Source organism: Nicotiana attenuata, unplaced genomic scaffold (genome assembly GCF_001879085.1).
Source record: "Nicotiana attenuata strain UT unplaced genomic scaffold, NIATTr2, whole genome shotgun sequence".
In the NCBI taxonomy this organism is placed as follows: Eukaryota; Viridiplantae; Streptophyta; class Magnoliopsida; order Solanales; family Solanaceae; genus Nicotiana; species Nicotiana attenuata.
In genome coordinates, this window is record NW_017670515.1 from 271,049 (window position 1) to 289,820 (window position 18,772).

An 18,772-nucleotide genomic window follows, 5' to 3' on the forward strand; every position below is an offset into this window, starting at 1 on the left:
ATGATCTTCTACAATTTGCCTTCGGGGTAAGCTATTGTGAAATAGTATTGAAGATGCAGCCGTCAGATATCGCGGGGTGCGGTAGTTCAGGATTGAATCAGTGTTTCTAATGTCGACGATTTGAGAAAAATGATCTTCAGAAAGGTTTAAAGTTAGCAACAGTTGTGGGTTCAAGTGCCATAAAGATAGATTTTATTCAAGGCAATAACTGAGTAGCAAAGGATAAGGAAGGACATGTGGGGAGTGTCAGGCGGCGGTTAAAATTTCTAGAAGGCCGGGTACAAGAAGTAAAGGTTGAGTAGTCGACTAACGGGGTGAGTTCCGCCAAAGTGCGAGAGTTTGGAGTGATTTGGGAATTTTAGTAATCGGTGATTTGGGCCTACGAATTAATTTGAAGTATGGACTATTATGCGGCAGGAGATTTGATATGACGGAAAGGTGCTACTTGAAATGAATAAGGATACAACCTGACTTTGATTGGAAGGATGTTGCCGCGCACTTAATTGATGTCCACGAGAGGTGAATGGACTTGTGCAGCTAGAGAGTGAGATTGGACTCAGGATGGGTCATTAATGTCGTGGGGATTGCACCCCGTGTAGCAGTGTTGGAAGACGTCGGCATGTAAATCCCATAGGTGAGTTATCTCCAGTGAGCAGATCGGCGGTCGCATGACTAGCGAAGCTTCTGCAAAGAATTCTATTGGTTATACAGCGAAGAGATTGGTCGTGCGAATGTGGGTGATGATTCAGAGTATAAAAAGGTGTTTTTACAGAAAAGATTTCGAGAATTTTTGCGGTTGATTGCGTAAGGTTATGTCAATGATAAATCAAGGATCCTGGTGAAGTCCAGAGTTGTGTAATAATGGCTTCAAGCTAAGTGGGAGAGTCCCACTGCCTATGATTAGGGTTGCATGGTTAACTACTTGCGAGGTTTTTGGTTATTAGCATATTGATGGGTCGTTCCAGCTACGATAAAGGACATAAGCGGTGATTTGAGCAAAGGAATTGTTAAAGGTGTGCTATGGTTGGCCTTATTGGCCCATGTTCAGACTTGGGGAAGGATTCGGGATTTATGCCTTGTAGAGATGGGTTTCAAGGGAAGTGATTCTGTCGGGTGCTTCGTCGAGAGGGTATTCATGTGCTAGAAGATTTATGGAGTTGATTATATTCGGGGCCAAGTCAGAGCGGGTGGCTCTCAACAACGGTCCTAGTGGATTCAAAGGGGTAAAGTGTGGTGTCTAATGGATTCGAGCCTATAGATACAGTTAAGAATCAAGCCTTGTAGCTGCTTATGAGGAGGTGCCCAGAAGGTTCTATGATGTTTTGACCTGCAGGGTAGCAATTGGGAGGTATGAAATGGTTCGTGGGATTTGAGAGAGCATGGTCTCGTGAGTCAAGGTCACTCGAGATGAGTGCGGATGGAGTATGCTATGTGTTGAATGGAGTTATTATGATTTCTAAGGCGATCGAGGATAAATTGGAAGAAGATAGATTGATTAGCCATAGTTGAATTGGCATATTGGTGGCAGTGATCTGTCCCTTCAGCGCGATCAAGTTATGCAAGTGATTTGTGGCGGTACATGTGAGGCTTGTCGGCCGCCGTAACTTATGTTATTCAGAAGTGTCCCACTGTTATGACCTGTCTTGTGTAGGCGGATCCCGGAAGGGCTATGGTGGCTCAGACCACTACTTAGAGATTTGCATATTCTAAAGTTATGAGAATTTACCCTTGTGTTGCTATGGTTCTCCTAAAGTGAGTAAAGTGAAAAGTTTTTATATGATGAAGTGTTAAACTATTAGTTGTTCCGGAGTTATGATGAAAATCGTGTTTATCGTATATTGGCGTGTTGGGTGCAGAGAGTGGTATGGAATTTGAAGGGAGGATCAAGGTTACAATTCGGTGTTGACGGGAATGTCACGAGCTCGGATGAGCAGGAAAGTAGTTTCGATGTTTAAAGTAAGTTGGTATTGTCTTCAGCGTCACCTGAGATCGGCATTTGTGAAAGAGGCTTTGCATCCTGGTCATGGATTCGTGATCGCTTTTCAGTGTTAGTGCGGCTGGTGGTATGGATATACATACTTGTATCTGTTACGAAAGGTTGTGGGGGCGTGTTCAACGGAAAGATTGTACAAGTGTGGCATGTAGTCACAGATTGATTGGAGAATGAAACCAAGTATGGAGGTTGTGGTGGTATCGTTAATTTGAGAATTTATGCCTGGAGGGCACTCGGTTTATTGGGGTTGTGGACTGTGGAGGATTACTCTGGTTATGATGGTTGTCCTTATGTGTATGAGAAAAAGGGGAGTATTTATGGGCCTTTGAGAGGTTATTAGCTTGGTTCGGTGCGATCAGAATCAACTTGAGGTCTATGGCTGGATATAAATGTCAATATGGGCTTTATATCAGGCCAGGCGTGTTCATTTCAGTAGTGCGTTCCTTATGGAGGAGTAGTCAGGGTGTTATTTCATCGTCAGATATTTCATGTAATGATATATTACGTCGTGTGAGTTGTGGGACGGCTTGGGAAATTGCATATGTGTTGAGGTTCCGCATAGAGATGATGTTATATGAGCAAAATGGCTCTTGAGATTCAAATCGTATATCGCACCTCAGTTGTGCTTGAGTTAGTAGCTTATGGCACTATATGTCCCCTCAGGGATGGTATTATGCACTTAGCGTGCTTGTGACCGATATTCGGTATCTTGTTGTAATGAGCAATTCAGCTCGATGTGTATCTCCTTATGTGAGTTTTATGTGCGGATCGGGTTGCACGCCGCAACAATGAGATGATAATTACAGTCCCTTATATTCTATTCTATGTGTTTTGTTTCTCCATTTTCTGAGGGAAGTTCATATTAGTTGCGTGATTTGAGTAGTCCCTTCCAGAGTTCATTTTCCATATGTATCGCGTTCGAGTTGGTAGCCTATTGGCACGTTGTGGCATCACATGAGACTTTTGGTCATGTCAGGGGTGACTTGTTGCCTGAGCAGTTCGTACAGAGTAAGATAAGGTTACTGGATCTAGGATCAGTGCAATCGGATTATATGAAGTACATTAAGGAGCTAAGGCCATTATTTGGTTCAAGACGAGGTGATGGTTCCTGGCAGGAGTATAGGCCCAATGATTTGTTGGTTCGGCAATTGGTTATGACTTTCTACGCATCTCTTCCGTCGTGGCGGTATTGTAAGAGTTAGAGCAAGACCTATGGAGGTCATGAGGTGCAATGGGAGCATCAGATTCGTGGAATTTCGATTTATTCGATCAGAGAATGATATTGTGGTCCTGTGAGTAAAGTGGTGCAAGGTGTGAATTCAGCTAAGATATGCAGTCATGTTTTGGTGGTGCGTATAGTTATTGATACGGTGAGCGTATGTTGGAACAGGCCTGGCAGAGAATTCCGGATGATGGAATTGGGCTCTAAGGCTTATTTGCTTAAGTGAAAAAGGATATCTTCAGATTCACCAAGCTAGGGCGCCTAGCTGAGTTGGACAGCACGGGTAGGTGCTCGAGGTGTTAAACACTGATTCCGGACAACCCCAGCACAGTTCCTAGCACGTTCGAGGACGAACATATGTTTAAGTGGGAGAGGATGTAACGACCCGATCGGTCATTTTGAGCCCTAGTGCGCCGTTCAGCAGTTCGAGGCCATGAGCAGCTCCATTTCAGGTATTACGACTTGTACGCCTAGTCGGAATTGAGTTTTGGGAAGTTCGGGGTTGATTCGGAAGGAGAATTTTCATTTCGAAAGCTTTAAGTTGAAAGAATCGACTAGGATTGGATTTTTTAGTAAACGACATCGGAATCGGGATCTGAAGGTTCCAGCAGGTTCTTATGATGATTTCGGACTTGGGCGTATGCCCGGATCGGGTTTTGGATGACCCGGGAGCATTTCGGCGCCTATTGTGGAAGTTAGCCTTTTGGAAGAAATTTCATAAGCTTGGGTTAAAGTGCATTTCAGTGTTATCGATGTCCGTTTGGGAATCCGAGTCTGGGAGTAGCTCCGTATGGTGATTCTGGTGTTGGGAGCGCGATCGGAAGTGAATTCGGAGGTCCGTGGGTCATTTCGCTAAAGATAGAAATTTGAAGGTTTTTGAGAAGTTTGACCGGAAGTGGACTTTTTGATATCGGGGTCGGAATCCGATTCCGAAAGTTGGAGTAGGTCCGTAATGTCTAACATGACTTGTGTGCAAAATTTGAAGCCAATCGGACGTGATTTGATAGGTTTAAACATCGAAAGTAGAAGTTTGAAACTCTAAAGTTCATAAAGCTTGGATTGGGGGTCGATTCGTGGTTTTAGCGTTGTTTGATATGATTTGAGGCCTCGAGCAAGTCTGTAATGTGTTTTGGGACTGGTTGGTATGATTGATTGGGGTCCCGGGGGCCTCGAGTGGATTCTGGGTGGTTCACGGATCGAAAACGGAATTTTGGAGGAGCTGAAGTTGCTGGTTGCTGGTGTAACCGCACCTGCGAAAATAGGGCCGCAGGTGCAGAGCCGCAGAAGCGGCCTTCGTGCCGCAGAAGCAGAATTGGGCGGCTAGGCATGTTATCGCAGATGCGGGACCGCATCTGCAGAAGTAGAAGCCCAGAAGCGGGCTGGGGCAACTGGAGAAAGACCGCAGAAGCGGCTGTTGGTCTCGCACCTGCGGAACCGTTGAAGCGGTCAAGTGACCGCAGGTGCAGAAAGTGCTAGAGGCAGAGAGTGTTTTAAAAATCGGGATTTGGCCATTTTCTCTCATATTTTCTCGGCTTGGGCGATTCTTGGAGGGTTTCAAGAGGGCTTTTTCATCATCAACGATAAGGTAAGTTAATCCCACCTATCTTGAGTTAAATACATTGATTATGTATGGATTTTAGCATGTAAATTGGTAGATATTTGGGGTTTTGGTAGAAAGAACTAGAAATTTATATTCTTGGAATTTGACCACGATTTTGGGTATGGAATTAAGAGAAAATTATATATTTGAGTTCGTGAGGCTATGGGTAAACTTATTCTTCAAAAATTTTGGAAATCCGGGCACGTGGCCCGAGGGAGTTTTTGTCAACTTTTCGATCGGGGTTAGGAATTGTTATAAATTGGATTGTAATGAGTAATTGAGCATATATTAATGGATTTGCATAACTATTGGCTAGTTTTGGAGCGTTGTGCATCAATTTGAGTTTTCGGAAGGGCGTGGAAGGCCGGTTATGGATCTTCGGAGCGAGGTGAGTCTCCTTTCTAACCTTGTAAGAGGGAATTGTCCCCATAGGTGAAATAATTGGTTATGTGCTCCTATTTGTGGGGGCTACGTACGCCCAAGGTGACGAGAGTCCGTGCGTAGCTACTAATATGTGTAAGTCCGGGTAGTCTAGGACCCAAAAAGCATGCTATACTTGGAATATCTGTGATCTTATTGACAATTGAATTTCTTAAATCCTATCGAATTGGTAAGTGAATTTCTAAGAAGATTAAACTTCATTTTCTTGAATTGTTAAAAGAGAATTTGGCTTTTCCTTGGATAATTGTTCCCTGATAAATTCAGGATTGACTGATTGTCGTGTTTATTTATATTTGACCGTGTCGCATGTATGATTCGCGAGCGGGGTAATAGATGCATCTATGGTTCGCGCCATTCGACCCTCTGGCAGTGCACAGTTTAAATATTGTTGGATCGGACCGTACGACCTCGGCATAAGTTGCGCATGCTTGTATTGTTTGCCTTGATATTTGTTGATACTAATATCTGCTCTCCCCGACTTGAGATAATTGTGACTTAATGGATTATGAATCCCCAGACTTTGATTAAAAAGGAACTTTCACCTGTTTAGTGACTCATTTAAATTATACTGTTGTTCTTAATAAATTCGTGAGTCATCGCATTAATAATATTATTACTGGACCTCTAGTAAGTGTCGAAGTTGCCATCTCGTCTCTACTTCTTCGAGATTAGGCGGCATACTTACTGTGTACACGTTGTTTTTGTACTCATACTACACTTCTGTGCATTTTTGTTGCACATGCACATGCATCTCTAGTGGCCTAATGGGCGTAGCAGCATGGTTGACATGGAGACTAGGTGAGCTGTATTTCCTCGAGGCGACCCGCAGCTAGTATAGTCTCTCTCAGGATTCTATTTATTTTCTGTCCAATTGTATTCCGGGCAGCTGTTGTTCTTTATTCGATTTTCTTAGAAATTGCTCATGCACTTGTGACACCGGGTTCTGGGATGGTTATGAAGTATTTTGTATTAATTGCTTATCATTTAATTTGAGTTGAAGCGATTATCTTTTTAATTAGTAAATTTGATGGAAAATCATAGATTTTAAGAGTACTAAAACAAAAATTTAATTAAGTATTTTTGGTTGGCTTGCTTGACAGTGGTGTCCGGCGCCATCACGATCCTTAGTGGATTTTGGGTCGTGACAGTCTTACCCTTAACAAATATCATATTAGGCCAAAATGCTTAGGGTCTCACCCTCAAACCTTTAAAAATATTAACACTTCGTGATTATATGCATAATAATAAGAACCTATATAAAGATTATTGGTATACAAGAGAAAGCTATATGCAACAGTTAGCTACGTTGAAATGCAAGGATCGTAGATAGGCTTCTCTGTTAATTTAGTAAGCCAAGATAAATTTAAAATTGACATAGAAAAACACGTCACAATATTAAATCTATTTCCCATATATTCACATAATATTCCTACTTAGTCTTTCATGCTATGGAACTTATAGTGAATCAAATTTTATAGTGAAACAAATAAATGGTTTCGTAGAGCTGCCAAATAAATAAGTGCATCAAAAGAAAAGACTCATGAAAAGAAATTATTTGTCACGACCCAAAATCCATTAAAGGTCGTTGTGGTGCCGGACACCGCTGTCTGGCAAGCCAACAATAATTAGTTAACTTGGTTCTCATTTTAGTATTTTTGGAATCATAATTTTCTTCAATTATTAAATAGTAAAAGATAAAATTTACAAAGTAAATAATAATGTTTTAACAATTTCAATACTGAACAACCCGTAATCACCCCAAAACCCGGTGTCACAAGTGCATGAGCATCAACTAGGAAGATAAAATAAAATACACTATCTGTCCGGAATACAAATTAGACAGGAAAATACATAAGTAACTCTGAAGGAGACTCTGGTGGCTGCAGGATGTAATATGAAAATGTAGCTCAACAAATGTAGTATGAGTACGTAAATCAACGCGTATCCAGTAAGTATCCAGTCTAACCTCGAAGAAGTAGTGTAACGACCTGACCGGTCGTTTTGAGCTTTTACACTTTGCTCGTCAGTTCCGGGGCATGACTTTCCCCGTGTGATGTATTGTGACTCATGTAAATCGTTGGTTTCGGTTTTCAGGGTAATCGCAATGAATTTGGAAGAATAGTTCTCAGTTTGAAGCTTAAATTTGAAAGGTTTGACCAAGATTTGACTTATTTGTATATGATCTCGGATCAGAATTTTTATGATTTGGTTAGTTCCGTTAGGTGATTTGGGACTTGGGAGCGTGATCGGAATGCATTTTGGAAGTTCGTGGAAGGTTTAGGCTTGAATTGGCGAAAGTGAGTTTTGGCGTTTTCTGGTTGATAGAGATTTTGATATAGGAGTCGGAATGGAATTCTGAGAGTTGCAATAGCTTCGTTATGTCATTTGGGATGTGTGTGCAAAATTTCAGGTCATTCGGACGTGGTTTGGTTGGGTTTTTGATCAAAAGCGGAATTTGGAAGATTTTAGAAACTTAGGCTTGAATCCGATGTGTTTTGGTTGATTTGATGTTGTTTGAAGCGTTTTGAAGATTGGTACAAGATTGAATAAGGTTTTAAAATATGTTGATTCCTTTAGTTGAAGCCCCGGGGGGCCTCGGGTGAGTTTCGGGTGGTCAACCGGACCATTTCATGCCTTGGAGAGTTGCTGATTTCGGAGTTCAGTTGTTGCAGAGTTTTACTCTTCGCCATCGCGTAGGTAGTCCCGCGATCGCGTAGAGCTGTTTTGAGGGCAGTCCAGTTTGCTCAGTGCGTTCGCGAAGCTGGGGATGCAATCGCATAAGGTGAAGGCATTGTTGATCGCGAACGTGTGGAGTGGGTCACGTTCGCATAGAGTTATTGGACCTGGGGTCTTGGCTTGATTTTTTTTTGTTCATTGCGAATGCGGCAGTGGGTCCGCGATCGCGTAGTGTAAAGAGAGCTGAGCATCGCGTTCGCAGAGTGTTTTGTGCGTTCACATAGAGTAAATTTTGGGGGCTGATGTGTGCGGGAAAATCGGGAGACCAATTTTCCCTCGACATAATGCTTCGAAGAACAAATCCCAAAGGCACGGGATCTCGGTTCGGTCGCCTCCCTCGAAATCTAACTGATGCCTTGCCCGGATCGGGCATCGGCTAAGGCCCTAATGGACAAAGATATCCTCCGAGGGATGTATCCGGGGTCCACGAGACTTGTCCAAACGGCTCGACGTCAGCTCCCCTACAACCTAAGAAAAGCAGGCTGTCATATCTCATTCTTTTATTGTATTGTTTATTCCATATTAAGTTTGGACGCCCCCTTTTTCTATAAAAGAAGGGTCATCAACAACTTGTATCTCCATCTCCAATTGTCTTACAAAGAAAGCAATAATATTCTCTCTCTCCCTTTCTCTAAATCTCTCTTTGGTTCTAAATCATATCTATTGATAGCTATTCTCTTAGTTTGTCAAATAAATATATCTCGAGATCATCCCTAGTATTGTTCTTCATTTATTCTTCGTCATTTAGCTCAAGATTGACGTTATAAAGCCTTATACGCATATACTTATCTGTTATCCCCATCCCGATTACCCTCGATAATGTTATCTTCGATAGGCCCGAGGTAGGTTCGAGGCCTGGCCCCGAGGTATCTACTGGCTTATCCTAAGCCCGGGAACATCCCTTACTGGTTCGATTATCGTTTTGGTTAGCTCGATCTTTACTGTTTTCACTCCGCATTTAGCATTAATCACCCTTTCAAACTAGCTCGGGAATAGATCACGTATTTTTAGAATCCCATTTACAAATTTAATTGTTGCTACCATTTTCACGGTAAACAGTTTGGCGCCCACCGTGGGGCTAAAAATAATAGTGATTATTTTCTTGCTAGTTTCGTCACTTAAACGCACGATATCTTTCACACTTTTTCTTGCCCGAGAACTCTTTGATTGCAGGTCAAAATGTCCGGCTCGATAAATAGGGTTGAGAACAACGACCTCGAAGACCACGGGGAAAACGGCATGGCCATTCCGGCCATCGTAGCACCTCCACAGAATCCTGATGGCGTTCCCGGACCAATCCCAGTAGATGCGGATTCGCAGGACGCTCAGCAAGTAGATGAAACATCTCACACCGACAACAGCGTACGACGCAGCGACCAACTGGGAGCGCAAAAAACCCCGGACCGTGAAGAACAGGAAATTAGTCTTCACGTTATCTTTGAAATGTTGCAGGCACAGCAACTAGCAATCGCTCAGCTGCAGAGCCACCCAAGAACCCCCAGTACAGTGGCACCAGATACAGCTCCCCCCGCAGAGCGGGTACTCGAAAGGTCAAGCAACAACGAGTCGGTGGCTGACCCCGCAATCATAAAATTACTCGAGGACATCACCAAAAGGATCGAATCGGGAGAGAAAATGATCGCAGCCAACGATAAAAGGGTCGAAACCTCCAACTCTAGGGTCGATCAGATCCCTGGCGCCCCTCCGGTCCTTAAGGGTCTAGATTCAAAGAAATTCATTCAAAGGCCATTCCCCGAAGAAGCGGCGCCGAAGCCTATCCCGAAGAAGTTCAGAATGCCGGAACTCCCTAAATATAATGGCACATCCGACCCCAACGAACACGTCACTGCGTATACCTGCGCAGTAAAAGGTAACGACATAAAGAGTGATGAGATTGACTTTGTACTATCGAAAAAGTTCGGAGAAACGCTTTCAAAGGGGGACATGATGTGGTACCATAACCTGGCCCCGACTCCATACACTCATTCGCCATGTTAGCGGACTCTTTTGTAAAAGCACACGCCGGAGCCATTAAAGTAGCGACAAGGAAGTCCGATGTTTTCAAAATCAAGCAAAGAGAAAACGAGATGCTGCAGGAGTTCGTGTCTTCCAGATGGAACGAATGGAGTTACCACCAGTCTCCGACGATTGGGCGATGCAGGCCTTCACCCAAGGCCTGAATGAACTGAGCTCCATGGCTTCGAAACAACTAAAACAAAATCTGATCAAATACGCCGTAACCTGGTCGGACGTCCACAACCGGTATCAATCGAAGATTAGGGCAGAGGATGACCAACTGGGGGCCCCATCGGGCTTGGTGTACCCAAGCAGGTTCCCGACAAAAGAGACGAAGCCAAGCAATGAGCGGTATCAGCCGTACCTCGAAGACAGAAGGAACATTGCAACGATAGGAAGATGGATCGAGGACAGGATCCTCGAGGGGTCATCAACAGGACCGGGTTTGACCGAAACATGGGACAAGCCAACGCACCTCACTTATCGGAATACAATTTTAGCGTCGATGTATCAGACATCGTGTTCGCTATCAGCAAAATCCGAGATATAAAATGGCCCGAACCAATACAGTCGGATCCTTCGCAGAGAAATTACAACTTGACGTGCGAGTCCACAACACGCACGGCCACCGGACCGAGGATTGCCATCAACTACGAGAAGAGGTAGCCCGGCTGCTCAACAAAGGACACCTCCGAGAATTCCTCAGCGATCGGGCCAAAAATCAGTTTCGAGACAGGGAGGCAGCCAAGAAGAATGAGGCAAACGAACCTCAACACATCATCCACATGATCATGGGTGGCGCCGACACCCCGCAAGAACCCATGATGAGGAAAACAAAAATATCTATCACAAAGGAGAAACGGACTCGAGGATACATCCCCGATGACGCCCTTACCTTCAGTGAAGAAGACACAGATGCTTTGTCTCAGCCCCACAATGACGCTCTGGTAATTTCCTTCCTTGTAAATTCTTTCCAGATAAAACGTGTACTCGTGGATCCAGGTAGCTCGGCCAATATTATCAGATCAAGGGTAAGAGAACAGCTCGGTTTAACTAAACGAATCGTACCCGCCACTCGAGTCCTCAACGGGTTCAACATGGCGAGCGAAACCATGAAAGAGGAGATCATCATACCCATCACCGTGGCTGGCATAACCTAACACACCAAGTTCCACATCATCGAAGGGGACATGAGGTACAACGCCTTGTTTGGACGACCATGGATACATTGCATGAGAGCAGTACCGTCCACTCTCCACCAAGTGATAAAATTCCCGACAAAGGATGGGGTCAAAACCATCCATGGCGAGCAACACGCAGCGAGAGAAATGTTCGCAATACACGATGCACTCTCGGCCCCTTTGCCTCCGCCCCCGAATAAGCCCACGGGCGAATCAGGGCTTAACCCCGGGCAGGTTTGACAAAACGCAAAGGTAAACCCGCGTCGCATGACGACCGCAGACGATCAAAGCAAGTCAGCACCCAGGAATATCCCGTCTCAAGGTACCTCTGTTTCTTTTATTTATTTTCAAAATATAAATTAACCCTCGTGCAGGCACTGCCCGAAAGCCTCGAGGACTCCCAAGAAAGGCGCGCCCGACTTGACCGGAAATATCGAGATTCTAGCACTGTCCGAAGATCTCGAGACGCCCCAATAAAGGCGCGCCCGTTGCAGTCTTTTCCTTAGATCGAGTTTTTTATCCCAAAAAGAAGAAGGGTTTTTACTGGCAAGGTTTTTAATGAGGCAAGGCCCGCGAAGCCACCAGGAGATAAAACTCCGCACAAATCGCTCGAAGCCATCTTTACGGCCAACCCCCGAAGCGGTTGGGAGCATCCCTCTTGAAATCCACCGGACTCAGAGGAGGGCTGAATAAAGATCCATACGGGGAAATGATGTATCAGGCCAAAGAAGTCAAATCTCGTTAAGACGAGAACATGTATCATTATATCAGATAATCAAAAAACATCCCCCTTCTTTTTAAAGAAAGGCTCCTAAACAAAAGCAAAGCAACGTGAGAATCAACAAAACAGCCCGAATTGACCTGAAAACCGGTCAAGCCAACTCGACAACACATATATCGCATCAGAAAGTAAGAGCATATCTCCAACGCCTTGCTTTGCAAAAAGAAACAAATCACAGTACGCCCCCGACGGGGGCATCTCCACGAAATACGTCCCGAGATACTCGGAGACTTAGGATGTCGACATCCGGACGACCCCATGGTCGAAACTCCGGGCTCACCAAGCCCCCGAAGAACAAACTCCAGTCTCACCAAGCCCCCGAAAAACAACTCCGGGCTCACCTAGCCCCCATATTCGGGTCCGAGCTCGTGGGAAGTTGTCTTCAAGCGAACTCGATAACTCGGAGATTGTCGCCAATCGCCACGCACTGGAAAATCCGAAATTGTAAGACCCTAACGGGCAGCCTCGGCAAAACCAGATCTATTCTCCCTAAAACTGTAAGACTCAACAGGCATGACAAACTGTAAGACCTCAACAGGCATGACAAACTATAAGACCTCAATAGGCATGACAAACTATAAGACCTCAACAGGCATGAAAAATCCCGCAGTTTAGGTTACACGTCGCATTTGTAAGACTCCCTAAAGGGCATACCCTCGGCGTAGACGCCTAAAACTGCTTCTCGGGATCAAAAATGGCCCCGGCCAAATGCATACGACTACGGTCGGAACGGCTGCTACAACCCAAAAAACGCGACTCGAGAACGCCCGACTGTTGCTAATAAATCCTCCGAATCTACTTCGGAAAGAACCGGTTAAAACACAGGCTTCCCTCAACAGGCAAAAAATGAATCCCGACCATGTCAGCTCCAAAATCGAAAAAGCGTCGATCTACTCGACCTATGGGCTATGAACCTTCCGAGGTGCTCAAAACATCGCCGATTACGACTTGAAATCGAGGTTCTTTTTTAACCGACGACGGGTCAGGCGAAATAATCAATAAGACCTTAACAAGAGGAAACAAAGCCTACAAAGAGCCTCCGGGCCTCACATCAAAGCAGCGTAAGTGCCATTGTTGCCAGCTAAGCAAAGCCTCCGGGCTTCACACCGAAAGGTCTCTACGACCATCAAATTGAAAATTGACAACTTGAGGATTAAAGTGAGCTCGAATCGTAACCCGATTCGGACACCGGATCCAAAATAGTTAAACTAAGCAAAGCCTCCGAGCCTCATATGAAAGTGTCTCTACGACCAAACAGCGTAAGTGCCATTCTCGCCGGCTAAGCAAAGCCTCTAGGCCTCACATCAAAAGGTCTCTACGACGAAACAACGTAAGTGCCATTGTCGCCGGCTAAGCAAGCCTCCGGGCCTCATACTAAAGGGTCTCAATGACCAAAACGGCAGAAAGACTACCACCACTAGTCGAAAACTCAAAAGAGATACAAGGGTCAATTACAGCTCGAATCGCAGCGCGACTCGGAGACTGGACCCAGAAGATCATCCAACGCCTAAAGGTGGGAAGCAAAGGGCACTATCGCTAACCAGAACCTCCGAAAAGGACAAAGGCTAATTGCAACTCGAATCACGACACGATTCAAAGACTGGACCTAAGGATTGTATTACACCCGGAGGTACGACACGAAGACCATTATCTCCTAACTCGGAGACTAGCTCCAAGAAAATCGCCAAACACCCGAAGGCAGAGAATGAAAATCATTATCGCCAGCCCAATCGAGCTCGAAGGTAGGATAAGCCTGAGTCAGGATCCTGACTCAGAGACCGAATCCGAAGGCAATCCGACCAACGCCCAAGAAGCACAACAACAGCCGGGGCAAATCTCCGGGCCGCTCGCCCACAAAGCCGATTCAGTCCAGAAACACAAAGGGTCATCACCTCTTCCCATACCTACGGGAAGAAAGTGGAAGGCCAAACGGAGCTTGAGCCATGACACGACTCGGAGACTGAACCTCAAGACATCAAGAACTCGGCATCAAACTCTGCTCCCTTGGCGTGTCCAAAAAAGGATCCAAGCCACTGGCCCGAATCGCCACGGGAGTCTCCCTATCTACATATTCCCCGCTACTGCCTAACACAGTCAAGGGCCCTCTCCAACTCGGCCCCAACAACTACGGTAAGCCGCTATCTTTCGCTACGCCCAAATCAAAAAGGTACCAAAGAAATGAAAAACCTCTCTTTTTGTGTGTGTGTGTGTGTGTGTATATATATATATATATATATATATATATATATATATATATATATATATATATATATATATATATATCAAGCACGCAGGGCGCCCACTCCCTCTGCAGGGACCTCGCGACTATAGAACGATCAAATCTACACCCCGCAACGAAAGGAAAACAGCTTGTCAAAATACGCCTTCTATGGCCTCAGCAAACGACAACCAAGCTCCCCGATTGTCCTCCTGGCTCGGACAAATTCCTCCGGGAAAAGGAGCCCCCGCACCGACCTGATCGGGATACTCCTCGGCAAAAAAGCCACGAAATAGTTACCCTTTGACTATTGGGCCATCTAGTCGAAGGATATTTTAGCTTTCTCGCTTCGCCTGATGTGTCTCGAGACACCCGAAGGCGGAACCCGAGAATAATTAAACAGCGGATATGCCTGAAGAGACGACCCAAGCTACGCTATCAATACGCCATCGGCAGAAAAGGCAAATCCCCGGAACACGCACCCATGAAATCGCTCCGGCCTAGAAACACAGAGGATCACCGCCTTCCCCCCATAAAGGCAGATGGGAACCGGAGGACCTACCCAAACTCGGGCCATGGTGCAACTCGTAGACTACCTCCAAAACCGATCTGTGCGATCGAGAGCAGCGACAAGAAAAAGGTAAAAAAGGAACAAAAACCTTTAAAAAAAATTCTTATATTACATGCAAAAACATTCTCCGCCTACAGGCACGCCCCGCGCGCCAGAAACAAAGTTACGAAACAACAGAACCTCTATTTTTCGTCAAAAGAGCGCCCCCTGCAGCGTCCACAAAGAGTGGCCAAACCTCGCCTTCATCCACCTTGGCTCAGGCCAACTCCTCTAACGACACAAGGCCCTTGCTCTAGCCTCCTCGAACGCCTCCCTCCAGGTTCAAACAGCAAACACGTTCTTCGACCCTCTCTTCGCGATCGAGGGCTCGACTCAACTCGGACTGAGTGGCAGCAACTTCCCCCGTACAAAAGTCTCCATTCCCACAGGATAAGTTGAGGTGAACCTCGGAGATCAGGCTTGAGATTATCCAAGGCTCAGGTCCTAAAAGAACCAGCCCGGATCTAAGGTCATCGCAAATCCACAAAAGGGAGCTTCGTGTACAAGAAGGAAAACACGAGATACGCCCCTGCAGGACATCTCCTTGTCCCCCTGAAAACAAGTAAGAAGGTGTCGGGGAACAACGTCAGCGGCCAACGCCATACAACGAGACATACGCCCGAGTTCGCAACTTCCACTCTGTAGGAGTAGACACCGAGAGCCAACCTTGCACTCTCTGAAGGAGTTACTCACATCAACAGGGCTCGCCAGTGCACCCGAGGATGACCTCCATCTGGGGTATCGTCCCCGAAAGCCCCGAAGGACGCAAAAGCAAACAAACGCCAAGAAGAAAGCAGAAATATACCTCTGGCAGCCTGGGAGGATCATCCACACCCAGATCAATAAAATCTCCGGGGTACCCAAAGATGACCTACATTTTGAGCATTACCCTCAGAGGCCTCGGAATCAGCATAATTCGGGAGACCCTCATAGCACCGGTCTCTCGGGCCGACCAACAGAGGAACCAAAAAGAACCCGTGTCAAGTGGCAAAAAACCAAGGCTATTTCACATTTATCAAAGCTCCGAACAAAATCAAAGTAGCACACTCGCATGGGCGAATCTCCAAAGTAAATTCAAACACATTCCGGATAATTATTTATGGTCTAGAAGGGCTCCCCCCCATATGATCACCTCTCAACGCCTCTCTCGAGGAACCCAAGATGCCGTCAACTATCTCCACGTGATCCGAGGGAGTCAACGACTTGAATATGTCGGGTCGACTTAAGCTCAGTCGGAAGCCCGATTATCGGGTTCGATGAAAGCCACACCGACCAACACGGGGTTCGAGAAAACGCTTCATCAGCGGTCGACAACAAACCAAGGCTTACAACAAACATAAGAATATATCGAAAAAGGGCAGGGACTGAAAGCAGAGAACCAGTAAAAGACATATTTATTTTCGTATAAATCCTTATATACAATTCCATCTTACATGATTACAAAAGCTTCTTTTACAAAGGGAAAGAATACAGGCAGCATACAAGTCCAAAAGAGAACACCCTACGTGTAGAGCTTTCCGTAGTCATCCTTCCGGTCATATGACCTCAAAGGCAATATCTTCCAAGTCCGCCCCCCGCCAGGATCTCATACCTACCTTCCCGAAATGGCATCTTCAAAAGGAAGCCAGGAGAAGAGCAAAATGACGAAGGGATACCAGAGGAAGGCGAGAAGTGGCTGGGCGAAAAATTCAACTAGCGCGGACTCCGCCTGCATATTTCCCCTGAAGCCACTTCTCCAGATGTCGCCTCGGCCCGGAAGGCAACGGCCGAGTTGACCCCATCACCACACCCCTCGGAATCCAAAGGGGGTGTAATACGCCTGGCCGAGGAAGGAGGGTGAGAAGCGGTGTATAATCCGAGCCCCCTCTTGAGCAGCGGTGGATAATCCGAATCTTTCTCTAGGTCAGAGGACATCGACCTCCTACATCGCCATACCAAGCCAACAACAACGAAAACAACAACAGCAGCAGCATCAAAGCAGGACAAGCCCGTCCCGCGAGATAAAAATCGAGGGCTGGCCCATGGCATGACCGGCATAAGATCTTAAGGCCATATGACTCAAACATCGCATAGCAACAAAGGTCGGAAAAGTGGCTGGGAAAGCAAGAAGGGCATGTATCGAAGAAAGCTTTTTGAATGAAGAACTGATCGCAAAGGAGCCCATATATATATAGGGAGAGCAAAGTAACCAACGGCGCCATTATCACCCTCGAGAAATGTAGCGACAGGTGAAATTAATGCGTTTGTGGAAGATGAAACGATAGCGACAAAACGGTAGCATAGAATGACAACAACGATGCGGCCCCAAAGAGCGAGGAATCTTAATATTTCTAAAAAGTTCCGAAGAAGCGGGAAGGAAAAATGCCTCAACTTCTGTGAAGGAAGGCTGAGCCATCGGCTTAATAGCACATCGAGGACCCACGAGGAGGAGCGTCAAAAACATTTCTTATCACTTCCTTCTAAGAAATTCGGAGACTATCTGTGTGCGGGGAAATCGGGAGACCAATTTTCCCTCGACATAATGCTTCGAAGAACAAATCCTAAAGGCACGGGATCTCGGTTCGGTCGCCTCCCTCGAGATCTAACCGATGCCTTGCCCGGATCGGGCATCGGCTAAGACCCTGATGGGCGAAGATATCCCCCGAGGGATGTATACGGGGTCCACGAGACTTGTCCAAACGGCTCGACGTCAGCTCCCCTACAACCTAAGAAAAGCAGGCTATCACATCTCATTCTTTTATTGTATTGTTTATTCCATATTAAGTTTGGACGCCCCCTTTTTCTATAAAAGAAGGGTCATCAACACCTTGTATCTCCATCTCCAATTGTCTTACAAAGAAAGCAATAATATTTTCTCTCTCCCTTTCTCTAAATCTCTCTTTGGTTCTAAATCATATCTATTGATAGCTATTCTCTTGGTTTGTCAAATAAATATATATCGTGATCATCCTTAGTATTGTTCTTCATTTATTGTTCGTCATTTAGCTCAAGATTGACGGTATAAAGCCTTATATGCATATACTTATCTGTTATCCCCTTCCCGATTACCCTCGATAAGGTTATCTTCGATAGGCCCGAGGTAGGTTCGAGGCCTGGCCCCGAGGTATCTACTGGCTTATCCTAAGCCCGGACACTCCTACTGGTTCGATTGTCGTTTTGGTTAGCTCGATCTTTACTGTTTTCACTCCGCATTTAGCACTAATCACCCTTTCAAACTAGCTCGGGAATAGATCACGTATTTTTAGAACCCATTTACAAATTTAATTGTTGTTACCATTTTCACGGTAAACAGCTGAGTTTTTGTGCTTCGCGATCACGAATGTTTTTCCGCGATCGCGTTGAAGGAAATTTAATAGCTGGGCAGAATGTTTTATAAAGGCTATTACGCGACTTGGAAACCCTTTTACACCATTTTTGAACGGGAAAAGAGCCTTGAGGCGATTTTGAAGAGAGGAAATCATTGTTCTTCATTGAGAAGGATTTTGGACCCTAAAACTCGATTATTTGTGATTAAGGAACAAAATATCAGTGTTTAATTCATGAAAATCAGTAGAAAAAGGTGGAGTTAGGGCTTGAGATTATGAGACCTTCTAGGGATGATTTGAGGGGTCAAACGAACTTCGATTTTCGAGTTCTTTATATGTACGGACTCGTGAGATGATGAAGAACATTTTGGTATAAAGTTTGTCCAGTTCCGGGATGCGGGACCGGGGGACGGGTTTTGACTGATTTCGGGTTTTGTGCTTAAATTCAATGTTTTTCAATTGGAATTCATTCGTTTAGCATAATTTGATGATAAAAAATCTGAACTTGGTAGATTTGGAGCACTCGGAAGTTGATTCGAGAGGCAAGCATGTTGCAGAGTAGCTTTTCGGGCTAGTTCGAGGTGAGTAATGATTTTAAATGCTGTTCTGAGGGTATGAAACCCCAGAATTTCACGGCGTACGGCTATGTTGAGGTGTGACACACGCTAG